The sequence below is a fragment of the Trichomycterus rosablanca genome, chromosome 5, assembly GCF_030014385.1.
Source record: "Trichomycterus rosablanca isolate fTriRos1 chromosome 5, fTriRos1.hap1, whole genome shotgun sequence".
In the NCBI taxonomy this organism is placed as follows: domain Eukaryota; kingdom Metazoa; phylum Chordata; class Actinopteri; order Siluriformes; family Trichomycteridae; genus Trichomycterus; species Trichomycterus rosablanca.
This window is the reverse complement of record NC_085992.1, coordinates 21,154,026-21,177,204: the sequence shown is the minus strand read 5'-3', so window position 1 is coordinate 21,177,204 and position 23,179 is coordinate 21,154,026. Positions and strand designations below refer to the sequence as shown.

The following is a 23,179-nucleotide window of genomic DNA, read 5'->3' as shown; positions in this document are numbered from 1 at the left end:
GTGAGTATGGGAAGAGCCTCTATAGCCTCAGGTGGCACACCCCAGCAGCACAACGCACCCCAGCAACAGGGCGTGGAGGATGTTGTAAAGGAGCTGTGGTGGTGGAGCAGCAAGAGCCTGATGCCAGGACAGCAATAAAGCTTTTGAAGCTATTGAACAGTTTTCAAGATGTGTTCGCAGTCAGTGAGGCATACTGTATGAAAACAAATCTAGTTGTTATTGATGCAGGAGTACAGATTTGCTTGCAAATGTTTACAGCTAGTAAAAGGAAAAATTGCTTGGTACAACGTTTGTGTGAGATAGTGGCAGCATCATCAAACCATCTACCATCTCATGGGCCACACCAACTGTGCTAGTGTAGAAAAAGAGTGGAAACTGGTGCTTTTGTGTCACCCATGGTTGAATGCAGTGACCAAAGTGGACTTGTACCCATTTCCCCTGCTCAATCATGTGCTGGACTGGGTGATGGGAATGAGCTAGTTTAGCTCACTAGCTAAACAGTGGATTCGCAGTTTATAGCAGACACCGACTCAAGCAACTAGGGCATCGGCGCTGTGTTATGTAATTGCCTATTTTAGTCAGCGGCTCTTCACACCCACCCAATTATTGTGTTACTTGGCAGGGATTATTGCCTGAGGTAGCGAGAATAAAACAGACCTTTCTCTGGAGGTGCCGTTCACTCTCTTTACCAACCATGCATCATTGATGTGGTTGCTGCAATTGCATGAATCAGAGGGACATGTGGCGCAATGGCTAGCAGTACTGCAGGAGTTCCAGTTGGAGTCATGCTGCAATTTTGAAAGACTTGACGCTACTTAGAAATGTGCAGAGAGGTGCACTGCTGCGAGCACTGAGGTGGTAGGAGCAGAGGCACTGAGTGTTGACTCAAGTGAGCTGAAAACTGCTCAGGAGCTGTCAGTGTTTTGAGACCTGTTACGGGTGGGACCAACACCAGAGTGGTCTGCTGTAACCCCCCACAGATTGACTGTAAATGCATGTTGGTTCCAGTGTGATTGCTTAAAGGAGCAAAATAGTAAGCTGTACCATCACTGGACAAGCACATTCCCAGACAACGAGTGTTGCACACTGTGAATGGCCTGGAAGGCGTGGGACATTTAAGGTTCACCAACACTCTCCACCGTCTGGCCAGTGTGTCAACGCAATGCTGTGTTGCTGTTTCACCTGCATGGCAAAGAAAGGTCCCACCAAGTGGTTGCACACCCCATCAGCCACTTCAGTCCCGGGTGGTTATGGATCAGACATGGCCACAGACTTCCTCTGGCCTTTTCTGGAACTGAAGGGGGGAACTGCTATGTTGTGTTCATAATGGATTTTTTTGCAAGTGGCCCAAAGCATACACAGTTCCCAATTAAAGCACTTAGACCACCGCTGACAGTCTGCTCAGAGACTTCTGCTGGTTTGCGGTGCCAGAGGAGCTGCATAATGATCATGGGCGAAACTTATTTTATTGTTTATACGTTTTTTATTGTTTTGTTGTATTGTACTGCTGGGGAAAAAAGGGGAATTGTTTGGTCCACCAAAATAGTTGGCCTTTAACCCTTTGATGCACAAGCTAAGCAAACCCCTTCTAATGCACAACATGGGTCAAAAATGACCCATATTCATCCATTCAAGAATATTTTCATATGCACATTTGTCAGTTATTCATGTATTTGCTGTCTTAGCTAATAAAAGCTATCTATACTAGAATATGTAAACAGCTAGCAAGCAAATAGTATTGGACATATTCAAGATTCAAGAGCCTAATCTTTGGTTGTCTTTCAAAAGATCAGTAAATATGTTTTTGACTACAAACACTTACAAATGTCAGTAGTTTCTGTCAAATTCCATAGTAAATACATAAGGGTCATTTTTGACCCATGTTGTGCATTAGAAGGGTAGTGATACAAAAATTATTTTTATTAAAAAAGCAAAAAATATAAAACTGAAATAAGGATTTGTGATCAAAAACAAGTTAATTGAAAAATTCATGGAAGCTTGAATGACGAAATTAATTTATTGCAAAGATATAGAAAATAAAAACTCAGTTGGGTCATTTTTGACCCAGGTTGTGCATCAAAGGGTTAAAAGCCCATGGCCAAAACAGAAATAAGGGTTAAAACAGGATTAATGGTTACATTGTTTTAGGAGCGTTTGTGTACAGTGTCTTTAAAGTGTGCATTTTGTGTTAGAGTTGTAATGAGTTTGTAAAGTCAGCATTTTTGTTAAGTGAGTTGTACATAGTGACTTATATGTTCATTTTCACTTGTTCCAGGAGTGTGAGGGATTTGCCGTATGTCAGATCTGGCCTTTTATTTCAAGCCCTTGTAATTCACACAGAAAATAAATAAATTTGTTTTAAATAAAAGGGCTATTATGCTAGCTGGTAACTTTCCTCCTTGTCCAAAGACAAAGTCCAAAAGACAGGTCCGTCAGCTACTAAAATTGCCCTGCGTGTGTGTCTGCCCTGTGATGGACTGGTGACCTGTACAGGGTTTTTCCTACCTGCCCAATGAGTCAGACCCACCATGACTTTGACCAGTATAAAACAGTGGTAAAACATACAGTGAATGAATGAATTATTGATTACTCAGCATCCTTAATGAAGAAGAAAAAGGATGTCTGTCATCTGTATCATTTATTCATTTGCACAAACTATCACAATCCACATGCGCTGGATATCGCCTTTATATTTGAAGCTTAAAACCAGATAATGTATGTATGTAAATAATGTCTGTACTACACCATTATTTAACAGCACTGGCCAGGGAACTAATGAAGAAAAACTACGTTAAAAATTATTTATGTCTTCCTTTCAAACATTTAAAACACAACCCAAAACAACCAATAACAAAAAACATCATGTAATTAAAATTAATAATAATAATATTATTAAGCTATCAACTAATATATGTGGCACAAACATTAATTGTATTATTTAAAAAAGTATAAAAACTGATTAAATAACAGATTTAGCACACTTCATTTCCATAAGATACACACTAAGCACATACTGTATTTTCACCATTTGTCAATGGTCACATTCAGTGATGACTTGATTGAAAAAGCAAATGTGCATGTCACAAAGTTATACTTTGTCCTGTCGTTTCAGCTGTTCGGTGTTGCAAAAAGCTGACCACAGGTGCGGGTGGGGTACAGTACTATTTAGATTTTCCACAGCCAAAGCAGCCTTAAAATTAGTGTAAGTAAAAAGTAACCTACTTTTTATAATTATGTATGCAGATTGACGACACATTCCTCCAACTTGCTCAGTAAGCAACATTATTTTTGTTTAGTGTGCATTTTGTATATTATACAAAACATTTCAAGTTACTGTATGCATCCTGTAAAAGAGTCCACATTGTTTAAAGATGAAATCATGCACATTGTACTCATTACATATCTTCCAAATGTATTAAATTTGCACTATTATCTTATATGACTTTTTATCATTGGTAGTTATTGATGTATGTATGCATGTATTGATTACATATTTGTTAAGTGTATTAATTAAGCAGTAGATTGAAGCAAACTTCGCAAGTAATAGGTCGGCCCTATGGAGGCACCTGTTCTTGCAACAGTTAGCTTTTGGGCGGAAACCCACCCTTAAAGAAAAAGTGCAGAATTAAACAGTTGTTCCTTCACACTCACACGCGCAGAAAAGTGTGCCACCAATGTAGTTTCTGCCTTTATTCCTGGAGCGAACAGGCAGACACCACGACCAAACTTGTATCCCTGCATCTACTCTTTCTATTTTCTTTTCGTTACTTTTGATGAGCAGGTTTTGACCATCACTTTACAGCCTTCTTGGATTTCGTGGATTTACCCTTTCTTTCTTCTCATTTTTCACATTTTCTTCTCAGTATGCCAGCTGTTTTCCTTTTACTCCGTTCAGCGCTTCTCCGGCTCCTTGGCAGCAGGTTAGCGGGTACAGCTGCAAATTTTCTCTGCAGAAGCGTCACTACGGCTGCCGCTCACCTCGCTGCTGCACTGCGCCTGTTCTGGGAGCGCATCAGCTCGCAGCAGTCCAAAGAGGCAATCCTGGGTTGTGTGCTCTGCATCCTCAACATGCACAGAAAAGTGGACAACTAAAAGCTTTTTTTCCTTATCTGCTCAATAATATCCTCGACGAAGTATCTTCAGTTATATTTATCGTGATTTTGTTATTGTTAAATTTTAAAATAAACTGTGCGAAACGGAGCCATGTCTAAAATTACTGAGAGGAAAATCCAGTCTGTCACTATAGGGACTAAGTGTGTAGCGCTTGCAGAGCAATATGCGCCGTTGGATAACCACGACCTGACCAAACAAGTATCTTTGAACATCGGACAGACTGCTCGGAGGAATCAAATATCACTGAATGTATGCGAACAGAAAGACAATGGCGAAGAGGACTTGCTAAATAGAAATACTGTCCCTCCGACAACAGTCTCCATATCCATCCGCAAAAACTTTGCAGAAAACAGCACAGCAGCAAATGAAGTGTCTTTACCACAATCCAGGAATACAAACAACAATAACTTCACATCAGGGACTATACAGTTACCAAAACAGTAAGTGAATGCTGTAAAAAACTATACGGTATTTTAAATGTCTATTGTCTACGTAAATAAAAATACAATTTAAAATAGACTAACGGAGCGCTCGAGTGGCGCAGCGGTCTAATATTAAATCTTACCACCGCCAATACCAAAATCTGAGTTCTAGTCTCAGTGGTGCCACCGGCCTGGAGTTATTAGGTTCGATCCGGCGGCTCGGTGTCGCCTCACAGCAAGAAGGTCCTGGGTTCGATTCCTAGGTGGAGCGGTCAGGGTAATTTCTGTGTGGAGTTTGCATGTTCTTCTAGTGCCTGCTCCGGTTTCCTCCCACAGTCCAAAGACAAGTGAGGTGAATTGGAGATACAAAATTGTCCATGTAAAGACCGATGAATCTTGTGTAACTAGTAACTACCTGTTCTATCCTGATCAATATTGTGCATACAATGATTCTTTTTTCCTTTGTTATTTTTCTGAAATGCAATAAAATAAATAAATAAAAAGTTTGGACACCCCTGAAGAAAAAAAAAGTAACTACCTGTTCTGTCATGAATGTAACCAAAAGTGTGTGAAACATAACGTTAAAATCCTGATGAAAAATAAAATTAGGTTTGATATATATTTTAATTTACTATTTAAACATACCCCTATAATAGTAGGGTCGGGAATTGCTTATGTCAATTTTTTTAGTAACAGCAATGCTTATTATCATGCTCCAACTTCGCAAAAAGCTTGGAAATAGCCTCGTCATAGTCACAAAATCCAATCTACTGCGCTTGACCGACAGTAGGACATTTTAAAAAATAAAACCATAAATGCAAACATGATTGGCTTGCAAATAACTTGAACTTGGAGTTTCTATTATATCTAAAATTAGATTGTGGTTGTTTTAAGTCCTAATATGTCTAATTGCAAAATATACTTTATTTATGAGAAAATGCACTATATCAATAAAATTTTAATTTGGCAACCATTGTACATCTTGGTAAAATGCAAATAAAAACAAACTTTTTGCAATTAATTTTATGGCTGCAGGGTGCCACAGCTGGTGAAGTCGGTGTCAACGAGTAATTGTGTTAAACATCAACAAAAACAAACTAAAAATTAGTCAACTTAATTTTAATATATGAATAGCATATAAAATGTAATTACATCAGTTTTTTTTATCTCTATGGTAAATGGTCTTTATTATTTCTAATTAGACTCATTACTGTGTTCCTGTTGACTCCACTTTTTTCCTGTGTTGTATTTTATATTTACATCAAGTAACCATAAAACGTGAAGATCCTTAAAAATATTATGTGTTTGATGTTATAGTATTTGCTGCACGGAAAGTCAGATGATTATATGCATAGCATCAAGCAAACAAATGGATGGCTATTTAACAGGATGTTCAGATGTCCAACAGGTAAATATAACACACAAACCCTATTTTTGGGACATTTTGTAAAATGCAGTAAACACTAGAATCTGTTATTTGTACATTTCCTTAAACATTTATTTAACTGACAAAAGTTTTCCATTGATTTTACTGACCAACTTAATAGTTCCTCTGCCTGCAACCCATAATGGTCATCATACAATCTTAGAACTCCCTTTTGTTATTTTCCTGTAACTTCTGCTTATCCTTTCTCCTGTAGGACTTTTTGGCCTCTCATAAGTGGAGTTTCATTGATACACTCCAAAGCTTCTCCTGGTTCTTGTCTCTAAAGCTTGTTGTTAGCAAAGCAACACACAGTTTTTACAGGAATATCCATGCCAAAGTGTGATCCCCTTAATATTGTCTCCATGTGATTCCTGTAGCAAACTACATTCAGGGAACGCAAAGCAGTCTTTAAGAGTCTCCTCGGCTTCTAGAGACCATTTCCTGAAGGTACATACCATTGTGAGTTGCCTTTGAACTTGTACTGAGGCTGTAGGCTGACCTAGTTATCATCTGACTTATAAGTCCATTTAGTTACAATGAATTACTGTCAGGTTAATGGAACTCAATTTAAGATGATTTGTGCTTTGTGACATGGTTTATTACAAACCCTATTTCCAGAAACGTTAAATAAATAACTTCAATTCTTTAATAAAAAGAACAATCTGTGATTTGTTAATTCTTTTGACTCTTTATTTAATTGATAAAGTACAACCCAAAAAGGTGGGACAGTATGAAGAATAAAAAATCGGTAAATGAATAAATAAATGAATAAATAAAAGACATAATAAAACAAATGTTTCTTACATTTACTTTAATGTCTTTGCAGACAGTTTAAACCCAAGATATTTCATGTTTTGTCTGTTCAACAATTTTAATTTGTTAGCATTCTTGCGTTTCAGGACTGCAATATCTTCCAAAAAGTTGAGATGAAAGCATTTCCCACTCTGTAATGTTGCCATTCCTTTTCCCACTTAAAAGACATATTGGTACTGAGAATACCAAGAGATAAAGATATGCTCTCAAGATGTGCAACAGTATAGGGTTGTTGTTAAAAGATAGATAGGTAGGTAGGTAGGTACAGTGTATCACAAAAGTGAGTACACCCCTCACATTTCTGCAGATATTTAAGTATATCTTTTCATGGGACAACACTGACAAAATGACACTTTGACACAATGAAAAGTAGTCTGTGTGCAGCTTATATAACAGTGTAAATTTATTCTTCCCTCAAAATAACTCAATATACAGCCATTAATGTCTAAACCACCGGCAACAAAAGTGAGTACACCCCTTAGTGAAAGTTCCTGAAGTGTCAATATTTTGTGTGGCCACCATTATTTCCCAGAACTGCCTTAACTCTCCTGGGCATGGAGTTTACCAGAGCTTCACAGGTTGCCACTGGAATGCTTTTCCACTCCTCCATGACGAAATCACGGAGCTGGCGGATATTTGAGACTTTGCACTCCTCCACCTTCCGCTTGAGGATGCCCCAAAGATGTTCTATTTGGTTTAGGTCTGGAGACATGCTTGGCCAGTCCATCACCTTTACCCTCAGCCTCTTCAATAAAGCAGTGGTCGTCTTAGAGGTGTGTTTGGGGTCATTATCATGCTGGAACACTGCCCTGCGACCCAGTTTCCGGAGGGAGGGGATCATGCTCTGCTTCAGTATTTCACAGTACATATTGGAGTTCATGTGTCCCTCAATGAAATGTAACTCCCCAACACCTGCTGCACCCATGCAGCCCCAGACCATGGCATTCCCACCACCATGCTTGACTGTAGGCATGACACACTTATCTTTGTACTCCTCACCTGATTGCCGCCACACATGCTTGAGACCATCTGAACCAAACAAATTAATCTTGGTCTCATCAGACCATAGGACATGGTTCCAGTAATCCATGTCCTTTGTTGACATGTCTTCAGCAAACTGTTTGTGGGCTTTCTTGTGTAGAGACTTCAGAAGAGGCTTCCTTCTGGGGTGACAGCCATGCAGACCAATTTGATGTAGTGTGCGGCGTATGGTCTGAGCACTGACAGGCTGACCCCCCACCTTTTCAATCTCTGCAGCAATGCTGACAGCACTCCTGCGCCTATCTTTCAAAGACAGCAGTTGGATGTGACGCTGAGCACGTGCACTCAGCTTCTTTGGACGACCAACGCGAGGTCTGTTCTGAGTGGACCCTGCTCTTTTAAAACGCTGGATGATCTTGGCCACTGTGCTGCAGCTCAGTTTCAGGGTGTTGGCAATCTTCTTGTAGCCTTGGCCATCTTCATGTAGCGCAACAATTCGTCTTTTAAGATCCTCAGAGAGTTCTTTGCCATGAGGTGCCAAGTTGGAACTTTCAGTGACCAGTATGAGAGAGTGTGAGAGCTGTACTACTAAATTGAACACACCTGCTCCCTATGCACACCTGAGACCTAGTAACACTAACAAATCACATGACATTTTGGAGGGAAAATGACAAGCAGTGCTCAATTTGGACATTTAGGGGTGTAGTCTCTTAGGGGTGTACTCACTTTTGTTGCCGGTGGTTTAGACATTAATGGCTGTATATTGAGTTATTTTGAGGGAAGAATAAATTTACACTGTTATATAAGCTGCACACAGACTACTTTTCATTGTGTCAAAGTGTCATTTTGTCAGTGTTGTCCCATGAAAAGATATACTTAAATATCTGCAGAAATGTGAGGGGTGTACTCACTTTTGTGATACACTGTAGGTAGGTAGGTAGGTGGTAGATAGATAGATACAGTGTATCACAGAAGTGAGTACACCACTCACATTTCTGCAAATATTTCATTATATCTTTTCATGGGACAACACTATAGAAATAAAACTTGGATATAACTTAGAGTAGTCAGTGTACAACTTGTATAGCAGTGTAGATTTACTGTCTTCTGAAAATAACTCAACACACAGCCATTAATGTCTAAATAGCTGGCAACATAAGTGAGTACACCCCACAGTGAACATGTCCAAATTGTGCCCAAATGTGTTGTTGTCCCTCCCTGGTGTCATGTGTCAAGGTCCCAGGTGTAAATGGGGAGCAGGGCTGTTAAATTTGGTGTTTTGGGTACAATTCTCTCATAGTGGCCACTGGATATTCAACATGGCACCTCATGGCAAATAACTCTCTGAGGATGTGAGAAATAGAATTGTTGCCCTCCACAAAAATGGCCTGGGCTATAAGAAGATTGCTAACACCCTGAAACTGAGCTACAGCATGGTGGCCAAGGTCATACAGCAGTTTTCCAGGAAGGTTCCACTCGCAACAGGCTTCGCCAGGGTCGACCAAAGAAGTTGAGTCCACGTGTTCGGCGTCATATCCAGAGGTTGGCTTTAAAAAATAGACACATGAGTGCTGCCAGCATTGCTACAGAGGTTGAAGACGTGGGAGGTCAGCCTGTCAGTGCTCAGACCATACGCCGCACACTGCATCAACTCGGTCTGCATGGTCGTCATCCCAGAAGGAAGCTGACGCACAAGAAAGCCCGCAAACAGTTTGCTGAAGACAAGCAGTCCAAGAACATGGATTAGTGGAATGCCCTGTGGTCTGATGAGACCAAGATAAACTTGTTTGGCTCAGATGGTGTCCAGCATGTGTGGCGGTAAATCTACACTGCTGTACAAGTTGTACACTGACTACTCTAACTTATATCCAAGTTTTATTTCTATAGTGTTGTCCCATGAAAAGATATAATAAAATATTTGCAGAAATGTGAGGGGTGTACTCACTTTTGTGATACACTGTAGATAGATAGATAGATAGATAGATAGATAGATAGATAGATAGATAGATAGATAGATAGATAGATAGATAGATAGATAGATAGATTCTGACACTGGCTTAAAATACAATTAAAATTAATAATATATATATATTAGATATAGGTATAAATTATTATATACAATAGAAGCAGCTGTATAGATTATAACCAATATTTACATATAATTATAAAAAATATAAAAGAATTATCAAAGAATTATATGTAGGTTTGACATGATGGTATAAGTGTCAGTGTGTGCATGAGTTAAAGTCCGATTTAACGTCCCCGCTGTCTGACTGCCTGGGGTACAAAGGACTTTCACAGCCTGTCTGTAGAGCAGGACAGAGACAGCAGTCTGTTACTAAACACACTCCTCTGCCTGGTGATTGTGCTGTTCAGAGGATGGTGTGTTTAATCCATATAGATAAAAGATTTTTGAGTGTTTGTTCCTTAGCTACCTGCATAAAAGTGTCTAGTTCTACAGAGCCAGCTTTCCTCACCAGCCTGCAGTCAGGTAGTGTTGCTCTTCTTCATACTGCCTCCCCAACTCACCATATAAGAGGACAGTGGAGATAACAGACTGGTAGAACATCAGCAGGAGTTTTTTTTTTTTACAGATTTTGAAGGACCCAAGCCTCCTCAAGAAATAGAGACGGCTCTGTCCATAGCCCCAGGTATGTGTAAGCACTGACCACCTTAAAATTAACCCCCTCAATTAAGATTGTCTCTTCGGAAGTCCACCATCATCTCTTTAGTTTTGGTGTGTTCAGCAGTACATGCATTTTTTATTTCAAAATTCTCCACACAGTCTCTGTTGGGGACAGGTCAGGACTGCAGACAGTACCTGTACCCTTTTCTTCTACAGTTATGCCCTTGTTATATGTGCAGCCTGTGGTTTTGCATTGTGTTGTTAAAAATTCACAGACATCCCTAAAAAAGATGTCATATTTTGAAAGCAGTGTATATTGCTTTAAATTGTCAATGTACTTTTCTTCATTAATGCTGCCATCACAGAAGTGTAACCTACCTTTGCCAATTTATTACCTTTGCCTTGACACAAGCCCATATTATGACAGGCCCTGGCTTTTGGACTTGTTGCTGATAACAGACTGGATGGTCCTTTAACTCAACTGTCTGACTTGTCTGACCACAGTACATATCCATTTGTGAATGTAACTTCATATTGTAGTGCTTGACAAAGGTTGGCAAAAGTAATCCCTTGCCCATGTCAGCTATTGATGAATGCCTGTTCTTGATGCAGTGCTGTCTGAGGAATCAGAGATCACAGGTGTTCAACTTAGGCTTGTGCCCTTGTCCTTTCCACACTGAAATTCCTTCAGATTCATGAAATCATTTAATGAGATTATGCATTGTACAGGAAGAAATATGCAAATTTTTCTTTGAGGAACATTGTTTTTAAACATTTCAATACTTTTCTCATGCATTTGTTAACAAACTAAAGATCTTGTGCCCACCTTTGCGTCTCAAAGACTTTTGTAAAATAAACAGGAAAAGAAAAAAAAAACAGCAAAGTTAATAATATAATGTTCATTTTGTTCCTGGAGGCCTGTGTGTAATTAACCCTCAATTGCTCAGACTGTATACTGTCACAATACTGTAAGTCGCTTTGGCTAAAAGCGTCTGCTAAATGCTGAACATGTAAAAAATGTATTATGCATATATTTTATTTTAAGATATTTTGCCTGATTATTTCGAATTAATTTGCTGATTAATGTACAACTTTATCACGTGACGTATTCTCATGTCACAAAGAGCTCATTTCAATCTAAGCTAAGCCCTACACAGTAATAATCTTTTACTCAGCTGACCGCCCACTAACAGGCACAACTGGCAGTGTGTCAGGCAGATCTCTGATGCAATCGGGGTCCCCAGCAGTGAAAGGACTAATTGGCTATGCTAAAATGAGAAAAAAAGGAAAAAATGCATACATAAAATAATAAAATAATAATAATAATATTAAAAGTAAAAAAAATATATAATAAACTAATTAGTTAAATTGAGCACCAGTCCTATGGACAAAATATCTCAAAATGAGATAAACTTGATGACAAGAACATTGATGACATAGACATACAGTGGGGCCAAAAAGTATTTAGTCAGCCACTGATTGTGCAAGTTCTCCTACTTAGAAAGAAAAGAGAGGTCTGTAATTTTCACCATACACAGCAAAAAGTCCAGTGTTGAATTAACTCCCACGGAGTTAATTTTAACACTTCTTCAGGGTTTATATAGCTCCACACTCTTAAGAGTTAAATCAACACTTTCAAAATAGTTAAATGTTTAACACCTTGTCAGAGTTCCTGTTTTAACTCATAAAACAAAGTTAAAGTAATTAAGGGAGTACAAACTTTGGCTGAACTTGGACAGTGGTAGCCTAGTGGGTAGAGCTTTGGGCTATCAACCGGAAGATTGGTGGTTCAAATCCAGGCTCTGCTATGCAACCACTGTTGGGTTCTATCTAAAAACAAAAAACAAAAAAAGCCACTGCTCTGAGTTATATTTTACCATTTCAGTAGTGTTCATTTAACTCCCTAAATTATTCTTCTAATAATAAGCAGAATTAATTCCAATACACCAAATAATTTTCAAAAATAACATTTAATTTTCCTGGTGGTGGTTGAAGATGCAAAAGATGCAAGAAAGCAACAACAGGCCATTTGTTAGTCATAGGCTGAAGACAAAGTCACAATCAAATAATGGAAAATTCATCAAATTTAATACTTTTACAGAGAGCTGTTGAGTTTTGAAACGTCTATCTATTGGTCATATTTTCCCTTAAATCAGATAAACTTTGAAACAGAGAATAAACAAACTAAATCTTAAACTCTACAATAATGAATGCATAAATTAATGCAAAAAAAGACTGCAATTATTAGATTAGATTCAACTTTATTGTCTTTGTGCAGAGTACAAGTACAGAGCCAACGAAACACAGTAGCATCTAACCAGAAGATAGAGATTATTTACATATAATACAGTTAAAGTGCAGTAGTGACCAGATAAGTAACAATGAAGAGACATATATTAAGAACAGTAAACAGACAATGATTGTCCAGTCTATAAACTATGAAAGGTGAAAATTATAGCAAATGCATTAAAACACGCAAAACACACATGTCGACTCAAGATCACTTCCTGGTGAACTTTCTGCAACACGTGACGCAGCTCTGGTGTTGAAGTGAGCCTCTTGGCCTCTTTTATGATATTCGGCTTGAAGAACGCATTCCGTCTCGTCATCAAAACAGGAGAATCTTGTTCAGCCTTTAATGAAGAATTAAGTTTAAACTACTAGTTGTTCTACTACATTAAATGCTTAATTTCAACCCAGTATAAACATCATTCCAAACTTACCAATCCTTTTGTATTCAGAAATCTTGGGAAGGTGGAAAGGATATCAGCACATCTGCCTGGATCATTAAGTTTCTGGCGGTGCTGAAAAATCTCCCTCATCATCTTCTCAGATTTTCATTTAATCTTAAAAGAGATTAAATATGTAATTTAAATTTATGCAATTGTCATGCAGTTATTTGGCACAAATAAAAAGAATATGGAACACACATACCCATGATTATCAATCATATGAGCCACCAATATGTTAACCATTTGCCCAGAATAATCATTGAAAAAAGAACACAAAACAACCACAGTACACAGTTCCCCATCAGGCAGGGAGAAAACAAGTCATTTAGCTTGCTAACCTAGCTGACTAGACGGCTAAACACGCAAACAAAAAATCACACAGGACCAAAAGCAGCTGATGTAACTTAAGTGGCAGCAATCAGCTGCAGTCAGTTTGTGCAGCGTACTTACAACAGAAACTTTCTCACTCTCACACACACATCCTTCAGTACAGCTATGTTTTAGACTGACAATATCATCATCAATGTATACATTAAGACTGAATTAATTACACTTACCGCGTAAACTTGAGAGGAGGAAAATAGCACCGTCGTCTCCTTGTCTCCAACCGAGTAAAATGCATGGGCAGAGTTTAATTAAATCTAAATGCATGGGCGGAGTTTAAGTTAATCTAAGTTAGGTTAACACCAATCCAATCAACTCTGCCAAATAACTCCAACACTGAACACAATTTCAATCCGAATGTGTTAAAATGACACTTTGAGAGTGAAAATCAACTCTGAAATGTTTAACTCTGAAATTTCAACACTCCAGTTTTTGCTGTGTAGGTACACTTCAACTTTGAGAGACAAAATGAGAAAAAAAAATCCAGGAAATCACATTGTAGGATTTTTAAAGAATTTATTTGTAAATTATGGTGGAAAATAAGTATTTGGTCAATAACAAAAGTTCAACTCAATGCTTTGTAACATAACCTTTGTTGGCAATGACAGAGGTCAAATGTTTCCTGTAAGTCTTCACCAGGTTTGCACACACTGTAGCTGGTATTTTGGCCTATTTCTCCATGCAGATCTCCTCTAGAGCAGTGATGTTTTGGGGCTGTCGCTGGGCAACACAGACTTTCAACTCCCTCCACAAATTTTCTATGGGGTTGAGGTCTGGAGACTGGCTAGGCCACTCCAGGACCTTGAAATGCTTTTTACGGAGCCACTCCTTCGTTGCCCGAGCGGTGTGTTTGGGATCATTGTCATGCTGGAAGACCCAGCCACGTTCCATCTTCAATGCTCTCACTGATGGAATAGAATAGAATAGAATAGAATAGAATGCCTTTATTGTCATTGCACAGTGCACAACGAAATTTTTTGAGCAGCTCCTTGACGGTACATGTATGTACACACAGACATATACAGTATATACACACATGTATTTACAAAATAAACATATACACATCTAGATACAAAAATAAACATGTGGTTTTAAGAACTTTACAGAAAAGAAAAGAAGAAGAAGGTTATTGCACAGTCCCTATAAATTGCACATTATTTCCTAGGATGTAAAGTTTGATAGTTCAGTGTTTTTATAGCGGAGGGGTAAAAGCTTTTCAGGAGTCTGGAAGTACGGGCCTTGATACTCCTATAGCGCCTACCAGAGGGCAACAAGGAGAACAGGTTGCAACAAGGGTGAAATGAGTCCTTTATGATGTTTGTGGCCCAACGCAGGCATCGGGTTCTGTAAATGTTCTCTAGTGAAGGCAGCTCAGTGTTGATGGTTCTCTGAGCTGATTTGATGACCCTCTGAAGAGAGTAGAGCCGCTTCTGTGCTTTTTTCACTAGAGAGGTGGTGTTGGTAGTCCATGTGAGGTCCTGGGAGATATGTGTGCCTAGGAATTTGAAATTAGACACTCTCTCTACTGTGTTTCCTCCGATGTCTAAGGGTGTAGGTTCCTCTCTCTGTCTCCTGAAGCTGATGACCATCTCTTTTGTTTTAGAGGTGTTGAGTGCCAGGTTGTTAATGGGGGCACCATTCAGACAGTTTGAGGACTTCTTCCCTGTAGGCAGACTCATCTCCATTTTGTATTAATCCAATTACAGTGGTGTCATCTGCAAACTTGATGGTTGAGTTTGTGCTGTGGGTTGGTGTACAGTCGTGGGTGTAGAGGGAGTAAAGAAGAGGGCTCAGCACACAGCCCTGTGGAACTCCAGTACTCAGTGTCAGAACAGGGGAGAGATGGGCCCCCATCCTAACAGACTGTGGGCGGTTTGTTAAAAAGTCCTTAATCCACCTGCATGTGTGCTGGCTGACACCCAGGTTTAGCAGCTTGGATACCAGTCTGCTGGGAATAACTGTATTAAACGCTGAGCTGAAATCCACGAACAGCATCCTCACATATGTTCCCTGATGTTCTAGGTGAGTCAGTGCCACGTGGAGAGCAGTGTTGATGGCGTCTTCTGTTGACCTGTTGCCTTTGTAGGCAAACTGATGTTGGTCCAGGGTGGATGGGAGTGAAGACTGTATGTGCTTCAGAACCAGTTTTTCAAAGCACTTCATCATCGTGGAGGTGAGAGCCACCGGTCTGAAGTCGTTCAGGCTGTTGATTGTGGCTTTCTTTGGAAGAGGCACAATGGTGGCAGACTTGAAACATTTAGGGACAGTGCAGTGGGACAGAGAGAGGTTGAAGATGTTTTTGAACACCTCTGCCAGCTGATATGCACAGTCCTTAAGTACCCTCCCTGAAATTCCGTCTGGGCCAGTCGCTTTCCTGGGGTTCACACTGCGGAGCACTCTCCTGACATCCTCTGTACTCACAGTAAGTGCTAGGCTGTCAGCAGTTTGCAGTGGTGCTGTCCTGGTCTCTGCTTCCTCCACTGCATCCACCTCAAAGCGTGCAAAGAAATAATTCAGTTCCTCCACTAGTGAGTCACTGCTACTGGTGATTGTGTTTTTATTGCCTTTGTAGTTTGTGAGGTGGTGGATGCCTTCCCATGCATGCCGGGGGTTGCCATCACTGAAATGGCCCTCAATCTTCAGCCTGTACGCTGCTTTTGCGTCTTTGATGGCTCTCTTCAGGTTGGACCTGGCAGTGCTGTAAAGTTCGCCATTTCCCGACCTGAAGGCTGTGTTGCGGTCCCTCAGTCGGCACTTAACCTCCCTGGTCATCCATGGCTTGTTGTTTGGAAAGCATCTGATGCGCTTGTCAACAGTGACATTATCCACACAAGACTGTATGTAAAACAGGACAGTGGATGTATATTCCTCTATGTTTTCTTGTGCAAATAGGTCCCAGTGAGTGCGCTCAAAACAGTCTTGGAGTTGAATGGAAGCTCCTTCTGGCCAGATCTTGATGGTTTTCACAGAAGGCTTTGTTCTGCTGATGATGGGTCTGTATGCAGGTGTGAGAAAGAGTGATAGGTGATCAGACGTGCTTAGGTGGGGGAGGGTGGAGACTTTGTATCCCTCCTTGATGTTACTGTAAACATGGTCCAATGTATTTCTGCCCCTGGTGGCGCATGTCACATATTGGTAGAATTTGGGAAGGACAGTTTTCAAATTAGCTTGATTGAAGTCTCCTGCTATGATGAAAATCCCTTCAGGGTGAGCAGACTGCAGTGTGTTGATCGTTGTAAGCAGTGTACTTAATGCTATCTTGGTGTTAGCACTTGGAGGAATATACACAGCAATGACAATGACGATGGTGAACTCTCGTGGCAGATAAAGGGGTCGGCATTTTGCTGTAATGTACTCTAAATCAGGCGAGCAAAGCTTCTCTATGATGGTAACATTCGTGCACCACCGATTATTAGAGTAAATACATAGCCCTCCCCCTCTGCTCTTACCGGAGTTTTTATTAGGAAGGAGGTTTTGGCTTAAAATCTCACGATACATGGCCCCGTTCATTCTTCCCTTGACACAGATCAGTCGTCCTGTCCCCTTTGCAGAAAAACAGCCCCAAAGCATGATGTTTCCACCCCCATGCTTCACAGTAGGTATGGTGTTCTTGGGATGCAACTCAGCATTCTTCTTCCTCCAAACACGACGAGTTGAGTTTTTACATGATATTTACATTTTACATTTACATTTTCAGCATTTAGCAGACGCTTTTATCCAAAGCGACTAACACAATGAGCGGAACACGATGAGCAATTGAGGGTTAGGGGCCTTGCTCAGGGACCCAACAGTGGCAACTTAGTGGTGGCGGGGCTTGAACCGGCAACCTTCTGTTTGCTAGTCCAGTACCTTAACCACTGAGCTATCACTGGCCCCAATATTCTCCCAATTCTCCCTTCTGGATCATCCATATGCTCTCTGGCAAACTTCAGACGGGCCTGGACATGTACTGGCTTAAGCAGGGGGACACGCCTGGCACTGCAGGATTTGAGTCCCTCTCGGCGTAGTGTGTTACTGATGGTAGCCTTTGTTACTTTGGTCCCAGCTCTCTGCAGGTCATTCATCAGGTCCCTCCGTGTAGTTCTGGGATTTTTGCTCACCTTTCTCATGATCATTTTGACCCCATGGGATGAGATCTTGCGTGGGGCCCCAGATCAAGGGAGATTATCAATGGTCTTGTATGTCTTCCATTTTCTTGCAATTGCTCCCACAGTTAATTTATTCACACCAACCTGCTTGTCTATTGTAGATTCACTCTTCCCAGCCTGGTGCAGGTCTACAGTTTTCTTTCTGGTGTCCTTCGACAGCTCTTTGGTCTTGGCCATGGTTGAGTTTGGAGTCTGACTGTTTGAGGCTGTGGACAGGTGTCTTTTATACAGATAACGAGGTCAAACAGGTGCCATTAATACAGGTAACGAGTGGAGGACAGAAGCGCTTCTTAAAGAAGAAGTTACAGGTCTGTGAGAGCCAGAAATCTTGCTTGTTTGTGGGTGACCAAATACTTATTTTCCACCATAATTTACAAATAAATTCTTTAAAAATCCTACATTGTGATTTCCTGGATTTATTTTCCCCTCATTTTGTCTCTCATAGTTGAAGTGTACCTATGATGAAAATTACAGACCTCTCCCATCTTTCTAAGTAGGAGAACTTGCACAATCAGTGGCTGACTAAATACTTTTTGGCCCCACTGTATAGTAGGAATAATAATAATAATATCTAAGGCAAATTTAATTGCTCAAATTTACTGAATTCTTTGTTAGTTAGAAAACTCCTTTGTGATAATAGTAAAATACAAAATCATAAAACATATACAAAATGTAAGTATAATGATAAAAAAGAGAAACAAAGTAAACACATACAGGAATATATAAAGGTAGAAATTAATTAAGAAATTAGGAGTAGAAAGTAGAAATTAAAGAAGACAAGTAATGAAATAATTGTATGACAAGCTTAGTGAACTGGTAAACAAATTAATGTAGTGTAGACAAATCTTCAGAATTACTGAAGAATTACTACTAAATTTACTACATATATCTAAACCACCATGCCAACATTTATGAAGGTATGCAGACTAGCCTATATACAGTGTAGGGCTGGGCGATATATCGATATTTTAAAAATATCGATATATTTTCATACGCGATATAAGATAAGACAATATCGCATATATCGATATAAATGTTGCGTTCCAGTTAGATCCGACAGTTCGTCTTTCTCTTCTCCCAGTTTGTCTCTGCACATGTTCACCTGCCCCGCCCCTCTCCCTCACTGAACACAACTCGCCCCTCCCCACCGCTTCACCAGTAAGTCCTGCAGGCAGCGATAGCATGGAGACGGATAAAGACATGACAGAAGCTATCGAAGAGGAGCTGTTTACTAAAAAGAAAAATAATGACTAATTTTGTAATTATTTGGAGATGGTTCGAATTCAAAGTGTCAGATGAGCAGCAGAATAACGTATTCTGTAGAGAATGCCGAAAACAAGTCCAGATAAAAGGTTCCAGCTCCGTGTACCTTTATTCGTTTTTCACTTCAAATCCCAAAGTTAAAAAACAAGAAAACGAGTCGTTATTCGTTTCAAAAACCAACACAAGCGCATGCACGCGCTGACATGCACGTATTTACTTCACATTAAGTGTTGAGAAAGTAATAATAACGTAACGGTGCGTCTCCTGTTGTTCTGACTCTTGTGTTTGTATATGTGATGTGCATATATTTGCTCTATCTGTAAAAACAAACATTATGGGGATTTCTGTACTGGATGTTGTACGTGGTTGTGTTAGTTTATACTGGACGATCGCCCGACGTCCGACACGTCATTTATTTATTTATCTTCTATTATAGTATTTCTTGTTGTCGGCCAATAAACAACCAAACATTATTAAATTGCATGAACTAACTCTGCAGTAAACAAGGAGCAAACAGCAATTAAACAGCAAATAAAGCTGTTAAATAATAATAAAGTGCATGAAGAAGAACGCTGATTAAAATGCATTAAATGTTGTAATAGTTACACAGTAACATGAACGATTAGTTCTGCCTGTATTACAGAACTGAGTTCTATACAGTAAAAGAAAATATTAATGTAAATGTTAATGTTGTGGCGACATATACATAAAATAATGTATAAAGTCCAAACATGGGGGGGTGGGGGGTTAACGAGGGGTTTACTTTAACGGGGTTTTACTTTTAATGTCAAGTCAACTTTATTTATATAGCGCTTTTTACAATATACATTGTCTCAAAGCAACTTTACAAAATCCAGGACCAACAGATACAAAAACCCCTGTTGAGCAAGCCGAGGGCGACTGTGGCAAGGAAAAACTCCCTGAAAATTACAGGAAGAAACCTTGAGAGGAACCAGACTCAACAGGGCCCATCCTTCTTGGGTGGTCTGGAGGATACTTTAAATAAATACACGATTTACACAAATCATACAAACACAGAATTGAATGATCTAAAAGTCATACAGTGGTAATAAATAGATAAATAAACAATTAAATAATAATAGAGTTGTTATCCGCTCTAGTCTTCAATAAAGTCTGTAGTGATTTCTTGTCGTTGCAATTACTCCAGACCCGTCACATCTGACAGGAGCAGCATCGTTGTCCCGGCAGTCTCGACTTTAATCCTTAACCTCGGCGGGTAAACAGGTTTCCATCAGAATGCCCTCGGGGTAAAACAACAGAGAATGTAGTTAATAATGTACAATGCTAGTTGAGAAACAGTTTTACAGAGAGTTTTAGACTCCGGCAGCCCTAATTATTACAGCATAACTAAAAGGGAGAGCGAGCAGGTAACAAGGTCATGAAGGCTTTCACAGGACATCAGCGCCCACCTCTCCTACCCAAACCAGAGTGATTGGACAAGAGAGGCAGAACGACAGCGACCCAACATCCCTGATCACCACAAGTTTCTATGACCAAGAACCCCCAAGCTCTGCTCCTTTGTCTATATTAATCAAAAGCCTGAGAAAATAAATATGTTTTCAGTTTAGACTTAAACATTGAGACTGTGTCCGAATACCGAACAGAGGCAGGAAGATTATTCCAAAGTTGTGGAGCTTTGTAAGAAAATGCTCTTCCACCAGCTTTGGTCTTTTTAATTCTAGGAACTATAAGTAACCCTGCATCTTGTGAACGAAGTGGACGTGCTGGGTTGTAGTAATTAATAAGCTCACTCAGATACTGTGGAGCCAGACCATGTAGCGCTTTATAGGTTAGTAAAAGTATTTTGTAATCAATGCGAAATTTAACTGGCAGCCAGTGTAGAGATGATAGAACAGGAGTGATATGATCAAATTTTTTAGTTCTAGTTAGCACTCGAGCTGCTGCATTTTGAACTAACTGGAGTTTGTTTAAGGATCTACCAGAGCATCCAGTTAGAAGAGCATTACAATAATCTAACCGAGAAGTTATAAACGCATGGATCAGTTTTTCGGCGTCATTAACAGATAGTATATTTCTTATTTTAGAGATATTACGCAAATGATAGAAAGCAACTCTAGTAATATTATTAATGTGTGTATCAAAGGAGAGATCTGAATCTATTGTGACACCTAAGTTTTTTACATCTGGGCTGGGAGTAACAGAGAACGTGTTTAAGTTTAGCACCAGGTTAGACAACTTGTCTCTTGCAGCTTTAGAGCCAACAAGTAAAACCTCAGTTTTATCTGAATTAAGTAAAAGAAAATTACACGACATCCAGTTTTTTATGTCGTTTACACAATCTTCTATCTTACTGATTGTGTCAGTATCATTTGGTTTGGCTGATATATACAGCTGTGTGTCATCTGCATAGCAGTGAAAGTTTATGCCATGTTTATGAATAATTTCACCTAGTGGAAGCATATAGAGTGTAAATAATAGCGGTCCAAGTACCGACCCCTGTGGAACACCACACTTTACTTTTGTAGTTTCTGAGCATTTATTATTTACATAAACGAATTGAGAGCGGTCAGTCAAATATGATTGAAACCAAGAGAGTGCGAGTCCTTTAACACCTACTGTATTTTCTAGCCTCTCCAGTAAAATGTTATGATCGACCGTATCAAACGCTGCACTAAGATCTAATAGAACAAGAAAAGAGACACATCCATTATCAGAAGACATTAACAACTCGTTAACTACTCTAATTAATGCGGTTTCGGTACTATGGTTGGGTCTAAATCCTGATTGAAATTTTTCATGAATACAATTTTCATTCAAATAAGAACATAGCTGTTTGGAAACGACTTTTTCTAATATCTTTGAGACAAAAGGAAGGTTTGAAATTGGCCTATAATTAGATAAAACATGTGGATCAAGATTAGGTTTTTTAATCAGGGGTTTAATAACAGCACTTTTAAACAATTTAGGTACATACCCAAGGCTAAGGGATGCATTGATTAATGTAAGCAGGGGCTCTACAATAGCTGGGAGTAAATCTTTAAGTAAACGAGTTGGAACAGGATCGAGTATACACGATGATGACTTCGATGATTTAATCAACACAGTTAGTTCATTTTGGGAGATTGGATTAAAGGAATTTAGTTGGATTAACTCGTTACTATTATCACCAATGCTGCTCGGAGTGAGTCCATACTTAACATTGGCAAGTGACACACTCTGACTCTGAAGTCGTATTTTTTCTATCTTGTCATTAAAGAATTTTAAAAAATCATCACTGGTACAGTCAGGCGGTATATTAGATTCAGTTTCATTGGCGTTTTTAGTTAATTTGGACACTGTCTCAAAAAGGAATCTAGGATTGTTTTTATTTTTCTCTATTAGGGTTGAATAATATACAGATTTAGCTTTTATAAGTGCATGTTTATACTCAGTTAGAGCATCTTTCCAAGCAATCTTATACACCTCCAGTGTAGTGTGACGCCACTTACGTTCTAATTTCCGTGCTGCTTGTTTAAGTGCGCATGTGTGGTCATTGTACCATGGAGCAAGTTTTTTCTCCCTAATCAGTTTAGTTTTGAGTGGGGCTACGTTATCTAAGGTTGTGCGCAGTACGGTTTCTAGGTTTTAAGTTGCCTGATCTAGTTCTTTAGGTTCTGATGCTGGTATATTTGGTAATTCTGGTAGGCAGTTTATGAACGCTGCTGCAGTTGCAGATGTAATAGTGCGCTTACATTTAAAACGATTTGGTTGCTGTATATTATTGGACAGGGACACTTCATATATTAGTAGGGAGTGATCAGAGATTAAGTCATTCTGTGGTATAATTTCCAGGTTGTCTATGTTTATACCATAAGTAAGTATTAAATCTAAGGTATGTTTACAGCGGTGAGTGGGTCCTGTTACATTTTGGGTGATGCCTAAGGATTCTAAAATAGAATCAAACGCAATTTTGAGTGGATTACACTTATCCTCATAATGAATATTAAAGTCACCAACAATTAAAGCTTTCTTAGTTGATAAGACTAATTTAGAAAGAAAATCGGCAAATTCGTTAAGAAATTCTGAGTAAGGACCAGGGGGTCGATAAACAGTAACCAGTTTAAACATACTATTTTTATCAGATGAACATTTATTGGATATGTCAGAGATAAGAACTTCAAACGAGTTTGTTATGGGAGTTGATTTTACAGTAAGACCTATGTCTTTATCATAAATTGCGGCTATTCCTCCACCACGACCGCTAAGACGTGGCTTATGTTCATAACTGTAACCCGGAGGAGATGCTTCAT

The 23,179-nt window shown here is 39.4% G+C and overlaps 1 protein-coding gene and 1 long non-coding RNA gene across 2 annotated transcripts in view; both read right to left on the bottom strand.

The window, feature by feature from the left end:
* The window catches only part of ntpcr (nucleoside-triphosphatase, cancer-related), a 68,095-nt gene that overhangs the window by 11,376 nt on the left and 33,540 nt on the right, over positions 1 to 23,179 (bottom strand). The window lies entirely within an intron of this gene.
* On the bottom strand, positions 19,682 to 22,158 carry LOC134314986 (uncharacterized). Its single transcript, XR_010012445.1, has 2 exons — positions 21,507 to 22,158; positions 19,682 to 20,170 (listed from the first exon to the last, which is right to left on the bottom strand). It is a non-coding gene; the product is annotated as an uncharacterized LOC134314986 (long non-coding RNA).